The following is an 8,692-nucleotide window of genomic DNA, read 5'->3' as shown; positions in this document are numbered from 1 at the left end:
GCCGTAGCGTAGACATAAGTCTCCTGCACATTACCGCTCTGGGTCCTGTGCTACATACAGTGCACAGGATATTCTTTAGTTACAGTGAGTCCCCTTGAAGATGAGTAGATTGGTATGGATGATGAGGAACCCAGCGTACCTTGGAAGTCATGAGGATGAAGATGAGAGGGAGATTGATTCTCTGGACTTAGCCCCAGTGGAGAGTAGTTCAGCTCCCATTGTTACAGTTCCAGCAGAGGACGAGGATGCAGCTGAGGACGGGAACACTGATCATTCTACAGAAGATGAAGGTAGAATTCATGCACCTGGACCATCAGGCTCAGTGGCCCTTGCTCAGGTAGAAGATGGAGTTAAACTGCTTGCTGTGGACAGGAGCTCCAAGGATGAGGACACCCTCCAGCCTCTCAAGGATCATACTGAGAAATCACTTCGGTCCTTTGATTCGTGGGTGAACAGAATGGAGCCTCCATGGAACCTTTGGTCAAAGGAACTAGATATACCAGACACCACCTAGGAAGATGTCATCATACGCCTCTATAGGCAGATCCATGATCTGGAGGTGTTCATAGAGAACCGGTGGAGGAACTACCCCTGGGAGCACCACAAGGACAAGGTGTCGATGAATGGACTCGAAGACACATTGGTAATGATCTTTAAGATTAAGCGTCTTGATGCTGAGTTCCTGAGGGATCCCATCCATGACCAAACTCATGATCCTAGATAGGATCATAGTTATTAACACTTGGCTAATATAACAGAATGATTTGTTAAGTATGTATATTTGATATGAATAAAATGTGCATAAACAAGTTAAACGTTATATGATTTTATTGGGGATACATAAGGTATACTTATAGGCTAGAGCAATTTAGGATCAACCGAACATATTGTGTTTATTAGTTATTTAGTAAGTGTTAAGAAAATACCATATTAACACCATTTATTAATTTTTTTTCAAGAATTCCCTCCCCCAGGGACATTTTTGAAATGTGTTGTTTAATTAGAAAATTTGGGTAATATTTTAATTATGACTTTGGTTTGGAACAAATCTCAAATATACAATTGAAGACAACATAATTTCTATCCACCCTTCATGTTTAAACTGGCATGTCCTATAAACAAAACCAAAAACGAATTCTTTTAAGTTTTTACTAAACAAATTATTTAAGGGTAACTTGACGGTAACTTGAAATAACGTCAATATGTTTAAACACACATTTTCTTATCTTTTTTTTAGGTCTTTCAACGTGTTTAATTTCGTATTCATGCGCAATGCAATGCAAAATTATAACTTAATTTCATACTAATCCGAAATTTCGTGCATACAAAAAAATTTATTTCTAATGAATGCGCAATTTTGTGCAAAACTGGTTTCGTATTGATACGCGTAACGCAAATGATGCGAAACTTCGAGCAAAATTGCGAAACTACACTTTAAAGATATGTACATTAATTGGTAAAACTAAGCTAAAAGCTTATAACTTCACAACTGTTTACTTTTAAATTCATAAAATGCTTTCTGTAACTGAATGAAAATTCCGGAAATGTAAACATGAAAAATCAGATTGTTTAATCAATTATGCATGAAAAAATTCAACGCCAAACTTCAACATATTTTAAACTCGTGAGGCTGCAGCTGCGACTTCATTTTTATCCAGTATCGACCACTGGACAAATTTTATGATTATTTTTACCAAAGAAAAAAAAAGAGAATTTCGTTCCGACCGGTCTTTTTCCATAGTATTTTGAATAATGTATTTCCTAAGATTACATAGAAAGAGAAAAGTCGTTGACAACTACTGCAGATACAAGTTGAATTGAACCGAGTTTTAATAATCTAAATTCGTATGTAAATGAAAAGCAGTCCCTTTATGCCTGAGTAAAAACCCCCAGATAATCATCGGTGGTTTTGTTCATTTCAACCATAGCCCTATATTCCTGTTTATAAGTCAAAAACTAGTCGTCTGAGGCTGTTCATACCATTTAATTACTTTTAAAAGCTTTAACACTAAATGCCTTAAGTCCTGAACCCAAAAGGCTGCAAAACGGGTTTTTTACCTGATTTTTTATTTTGACCCATGCTTAGTTTAAGGCCCCATCACTAATGATATCGATGTATTACATATGAGATCCATGTACAAAATTGATAATAGGGGGAGGGGAAGGGGAGGCCCGGGGGAGGGCTAACATTGTGCTCTAGGAAATTACCAATGGTTTTTGTTCACATAAGGGTTCTGATTTTGAGAATTTTTTTTCTGTTAAAAAACTTATTCTTTCGCCTAAATTTTGTATTTCTCTCTTAGTATGTATCTGCTGCTCATAAATATTATGGGCCCACCCCTGCGGCTCAACTTGATTAAAATCTAATTTCATCCAAACTTCCGAATTTGGCTACCAGCACCCTTCCCCCCCCCCCTAGGCTCCTCCCCCAACCCGGAACTTTCATGTGCCATCCACTATCTGCATAATATTACAGAAATATTCGTAAACTGACGCGTTGCATCTGGCATTTGCGTCGCGTGCCCGACGTTAAGGTCTCCTATAGGTTATATATCTAATACGGGATGTGACATGACACCTGCGGAATTACAACATGCCAAGAAACTGTTTATTTTTCACCTTTCAACCCACAGGGTATATAGGACCCCACGGTGGTATGATGGGAAGGGGGGGGGGAGGTACCAGCAAGGTCAACTTTTTCAAATTTATTCTTATTTTTATTCTGTGGTTGACGCTTATTTTAATACTTTCTATTCAAGCATTTATTTCTAAAACCAGCTCTTATTCACTGCTTAAGCATATTATCTTCAAATGAATGGAAATGTATTCGGGTAAAATTGGTAAATAAACTAAAATATTAAGAACTTTATATAGTATTTTTTAAGGGGGTGTCGCGTGCAACGCCTTGGCCTTTAATTTTACCTGAAAATAACTCATCTTTACTTTTGTGTAACCCTTGACAGTTTACATGTACCTTTTATAACTATGAAACGCTTTTTTCTGGATTTAGTTTTAAAAGTGATTGTCAAACTGATCTATTTTTGCTTGAAGGATTGCAACTTTGGATCACTGTGCACATCTTACCCAGTATATTTTAAAACAAGAAATAAAAATATATTTAGACGAAGATTATTTTCCTTTAAATTGAAGGCGTCTCTTTGATTATGTTTATGTGTCTTTCTGTATGAAAGCCTGGTAGAAATCAAAACTAAAAGTCGTCTTTATTGTATTCATTAAAAAACGACGCAAGTATGAGGCGTAAAAAAGAGTGTATCTCAAAAAACATGGGAGTCAACACTAGAATGTAAAATCGTCTTTGTTCCGAGCGACTTTCGTTTAAATGAATCTAAAAATTCTAGTAATCTATATACTAAACAAAAGTGACCACGTCCAGCATTTTGATCTCCAATAATCAAATTTGGCTTTACCATGCACCGCCTTTTTTTCAAAAAATCTCAACATGATATAACGTTTTAACGATACATAAACAATTTTCACTTTTTAAAACGTTTTTTTACAATATTTTTTTCATTTATTTTTTAAATAATTTTTGGTATGAGGCATAGTTGACAATTTCAAATGTTCATCTTTTTCTTCTTTCTCCATCTGCACGTCTGCAGTTTAACTCTCTTTTTCTTGCTTTCCTTTGCCCGGCCATTTATGGTGCTGGTTTTGAAAGAATGTTAAAGAGTCACTGTCTTTGCGCCATTATAAGATGTCTCCTTCTCCCTTTTTGGTTTTGTTTTGCTTAATCGTAATTGCAGACTCTGCACATTTTATCTACTTGCATGTTCTAGGTCACCATTCCTAGCACTTCAAGTTAGTTTCTATTTGCAGCGATGGAGCAATAGCTTCACTGCTATGAACCGCACATTTTTACTTTCCTATACAAGTAGGGATGTTAACGTTTTCATTTTTTTGAAAAACGATGGTTGCGTTATGAAAACGACGATGAAAAATAAAAAAACAAAACAATCGTTTTAAAACACGATCGTTTTTTATAAAGTTCGTTTTTTAAAAATGGTCGTTTTTCAAACGATCGTTAACGGAGAGAGAAAAACGGACATGAAGGGCATCTGTATTTATCATTGAGTAGTTTTTAAGAAAATATCAAGAAGTTTTAGCTCCCCCACAACTTTATAACTTCATGTAAGACAACATTCAATTAAGTTGCATGTCATTTTTTTCAAAAACGATTGTTTTACCAAAAGCGACCGTTTTTATAAATTTCGTCGTTTCGTTAAAGATCGTTAACGACAACACTTCGTTAAAGATCGTAAATGACTACCCTTTGTTAACGATTGTTAACATAAATGTCAATAATTTTTTTTTCAAAAGCGATCGTTTTTTAAAAAATCGTATAAAAAATGGTCACAGATCGTTTTTTATAAAACGATCGTTATTAGTTTTCTAAAAGTTTAAAACGAGTGGGTTGCGTTTAAAAACTATCGTTTTTTTCCAAAAACGAAACGTTCGTTTTTGAAAACAATTGAAAAACGAAACAAAAAACGATCGTTTAACGATCGTTTTCATAAACGATTAACAACCCTATATACAAGGAGGTTTGCTATTCCAACAAAGGATAATCAGGTGACCCGCTCAGAGGTAATTTTGTTGTAGGATTGTAGAGTCTCTTTTGCTGCTTGTGAGAAGGTTAGATGGTAGGAAGAGGAGAGTGGAAATGAGGATAAGGGTTTGTAGGAGTGGCGTATCAAGAATGTTTCATTAAAAACACTCCATTTGTCCATGTGTTTTACTGCTTCCCAGTCAAGTAAAAATCCTTAGGAAAAATTGCATTTAGTGTGTACCTCTGCGTGCATGAATCCGGAGTTGCCCCTTTTTATTTGCTGTGGAGCTGGAACAGGACCCTTCCAGAAAGGACTCTGATCTCTAAGTGGAGTAAATATAAAACCGGTTTAGTATTAGTACCCCGACCGTTGGTACCGAAGTACAATTAAGAAACGAGGATAGCCAATTGAGCACAGGGCTCAGAGCCACTTGGCCTTCCCTCCCTCCTATGCGTTCACTGCAATTAGTGCAGAGAGCTTTCTTCGCTGAGCTCAGCTCTCCTAGGTTGTAGGAATGCAGCTGCCTTTTAAAACTTTTATTGAGATCAAAACTGTTTTTTCTAAATTTCACAAATTCCTAAATACATGCAGAACTATTGCAGCTTTAAATAAAGATAGACACATTTTATATCATTTTACAGGTGCATCATGAAAAATCTTTAGCCAAAGGCAAATGAGCATTAACTAAAAAAAAACATAGCAGTGTTTATAAAATACTTTAATGAGCATTAATTAAAAAAAACATAGCAGTTTTTATAAAATACTTTAATTTTTGCTTTTATTGTAAGCTACGAGTTGTCGCGAAAGGTCGCTTTTAGGCGTAAAAAAGCACAAAATCAAGTACAGGGTTACCCAAAAATAATGAGACTCGAAACTCTAAAAATATGACGTTTTGAAGCTTGATTTTTGGTTTCTGCATTCAATTGAGTCGTTAATGGTTTACGAAATGATTAAGCACAGAAATACGCCAGTATTAGGCTGCAATGAACGCTGAGTACAAGAAAACGGACTAAACAAATTTCGTACAATCGTCTCTGAAGTCTCATCCTTTGTGGGTAACCCTGTACTTCACAAAACATTCATGCACTGAAAATTTTCTCTGGCTTAATATATACTTGGGGATTTCCTGGCATTTGTAAATTATGAGTTCCGTCTCCATTTGTTTAAACCTAAGAATTATGTACTCCATCGTCCTGTTACCCTCTTACAACCAGTCATCAATTTAAATCTGGGAGGGAGAAAACAAAGAACAATCCAGTTAAACAATATAAGAAAATAACTATTACAAACAAACAAGAAAAACTACAGACAAATTTTTTTAAAAATAAAATTATTTTGTAAATAATATTTTACTCTTACAGACTAATAAAGTGGCGAATGTCCTGACTCCAGCAATTTCCCGCCATTACAAGGGGACATTAGTTCCAAAACTAACACTTGGTCCATTTCTAACACTGAGTGTTAGAAATGGGCACAAATTGAAAGACTGGGTTTTTGGGATCCCAGCCCATATCCAGAGTAAAAGTCAATAATAAAAACTATAACCAACATTCTATTTAACAATAATTCCCAATTTTAAACTTTTTTAAAATCAAAATCATAATAGGAGTTCTTTTTAAAATTAAAACGTATGACGTTTTCAAAACAATGTCAGAACTCACTTTCATAACTTACAAAATAAATCACTGAAAACAAAAATCATCTTATGAAGACTAAATTAACTTCTGAATTATTTCTAGAATCTAAGTTTCCACATTCCCGCATTTCAAGTTAAATCTATAATGTCTGAACAAAATAACAAAAGAATAGTAATATTTAAATTTCTCAATTTTCAAATTATAACAATTTCGTTTTATTTTCTATATTTTGTTTATATTTACCTTATTGGTTTTGATCCATAAGTGCGTAAATGCTTGAACATTATCAATGACATTAGCTGAAATCCAGTAATTGTTTAAAATAGGGATATATTGGAAAATGAGATTTAGTATCATCAAAAAATAATTCTCATATCTAATTCTTAGTTTTGAATTGACAGTTCTTGCTTCAATATATAGGTTTGGTCATTTTCAATAAATATATGCCGTAATTTTGTTCTACTCTGCTTGGATTTAAAGATGTATACTCTTGAAAAAGATAACTTTGCAAATTTGGCCCATTTCTAACACTGTTAGAAATGGGCCAAGTGTTAGTTTTGGAACTTATATCCCCTGCATTAACCAGTGTTCGTGATTTAAACTCCCGCGTTTTTATCGAATCCATGCAAGTCGTCGTCTGAAATTAAACCACAATTAGCTTTGTTGAAAATTCAATTTGTTCTAATGATTTCATAAGAAAGAATATACACTCGTTTATAAATCATTCTGATGCATTCTAAAATATATTTTAGTATTGTTATTATCCTCCATTACTCATGGACATGTATATTAACTAATCTAAATGACTAAACAAAACACGTAATACTTATTGTGAGTTCTAAGAGAAATACTATTACGCAACTATGCAGTAAAGGTTATAATCATGGTTAATAGGACGTATTTACTCAATTCATATATTTCAATGGCCATAACAAAGGTTTGTCTGCCTAGGGTATAGTTAATGTACATGTTATAATTATTTACAACTTTTTTACAGGGAATTAAGGAAATTTTACTTTACCAAAGGATTCAAAGATTATTTTACCTACACACATCAAGAGCGTAGCAACTCAGCGAGGGAACCCGTGGTTAGGTAAAAATTTTAATTTCCCAAAAAGTAGTTGTAAACAATTGTATCGTCTCGCATCTCGATTTTTTTACTAAAACTTCGCAGAGCGGGTAGTTGTTTTATTTATTGTACCAAAGGACGTCAAGTACCTTAACGTCCCACTGTTTGGAAATTCATTGGTCAATAATGTTGGTCAAAAGACGATAAAAAGACTAACATTTTTCTGGAAAACGTTGTATGATGTTATGCAACATTTCTACAAGATTAACAGTGAAGATGAACAACTGTAATGTGTTTGTAAACGGGAATTTCTTATTTTACTAAGTACAATAGTATAGCAAGAGAGGGGGAAGGCACGCCCGCACCCGTAGGTCTTCCTTTCCGCAATTAAATCGCAAACATGGATTTGTGGCTTGGCGCTTATCCCGCACAGTGGGATATTAGGAGGGGGGGGGGGTCCGCCAAAATGAGTTTATTCCTTAAACCTCTTATTTATTTTAGAGAAGTCCCTATGTTGTTTAAATGTATTTTGACCGAAAACCCACTATTTCATTGAAAACTCTAAAATAGGATTTTTCAACACGCCATACACTGACTAAATCAAGTTTTTGGCATGCTGCCGACGACCCTAAATATTTTCTAAATGGCTTCTAGAATCTATTTATATATTTAGACTATCCCAAAACCGATGTGTTTTCTTGTACTTTTGTTATAAAATATATGTTTCTCTTGCGAAATAGCTCACTGTAACAAAGACGACATCTAAATATATTGCGGGATTACAGGATCCATTCAAGGATAAATATATGAACGGGAAAAGTAATTATAAATTGAAATCATTATAAATCAATGCTAGCTACAATTGATACAATGTTTGTAGATGAAAAGATTATCAGAGTATATTCATTTTGTTCATTCTCATCATGAAACACAAGCCAAATGCATTTTAAGAAGAGTTTTGTGACAAAAACCATGACCCCTAAAATACCTCACCGTGACTCGTATTGCTTTCTGTCCGCACCCATAAATGCTTATTTTAGAGGAATGTGCAGATTTAATTTAAGATTTTAAAACGTGTCTATCATAACCTGAACCAATTAATCATATTGTGTTGGTAATATAAGTAAACATCCCATGCCAGGACGTCTTTGAAAGATTTTTGCTCTACTTCAATTTCCAAAATTTATCTAAATAAATTGAAATATTTATAAAGAAATCCAGGTAGATGCGAAAATTATGCCAAAAATTTAATAAAAATATCACAATTTTAAGTGACTGTAAGCGTAATTTTTACTGAAGATGGCAACTGAGCGCTATTATTTGGCCGCTAAGTGTCTCTCGATATTTTAAGAAATATACTTGTATGACACCCAGCGGCCAAATAATTGTTTTCTGAAGTACATCTATATATAAATTTG

Source organism: Eurytemora carolleeae, unplaced genomic scaffold (assembly GCF_000591075.1).
Source record: "Eurytemora carolleeae unplaced genomic scaffold, Eaff_2.0 scaffold821, whole genome shotgun sequence".
NCBI classification, from domain to species: domain Eukaryota; kingdom Metazoa; phylum Arthropoda; class Copepoda; order Calanoida; family Temoridae; genus Eurytemora; species Eurytemora carolleeae.
Note: the sequence above shows the minus strand (reverse complement) of the source record.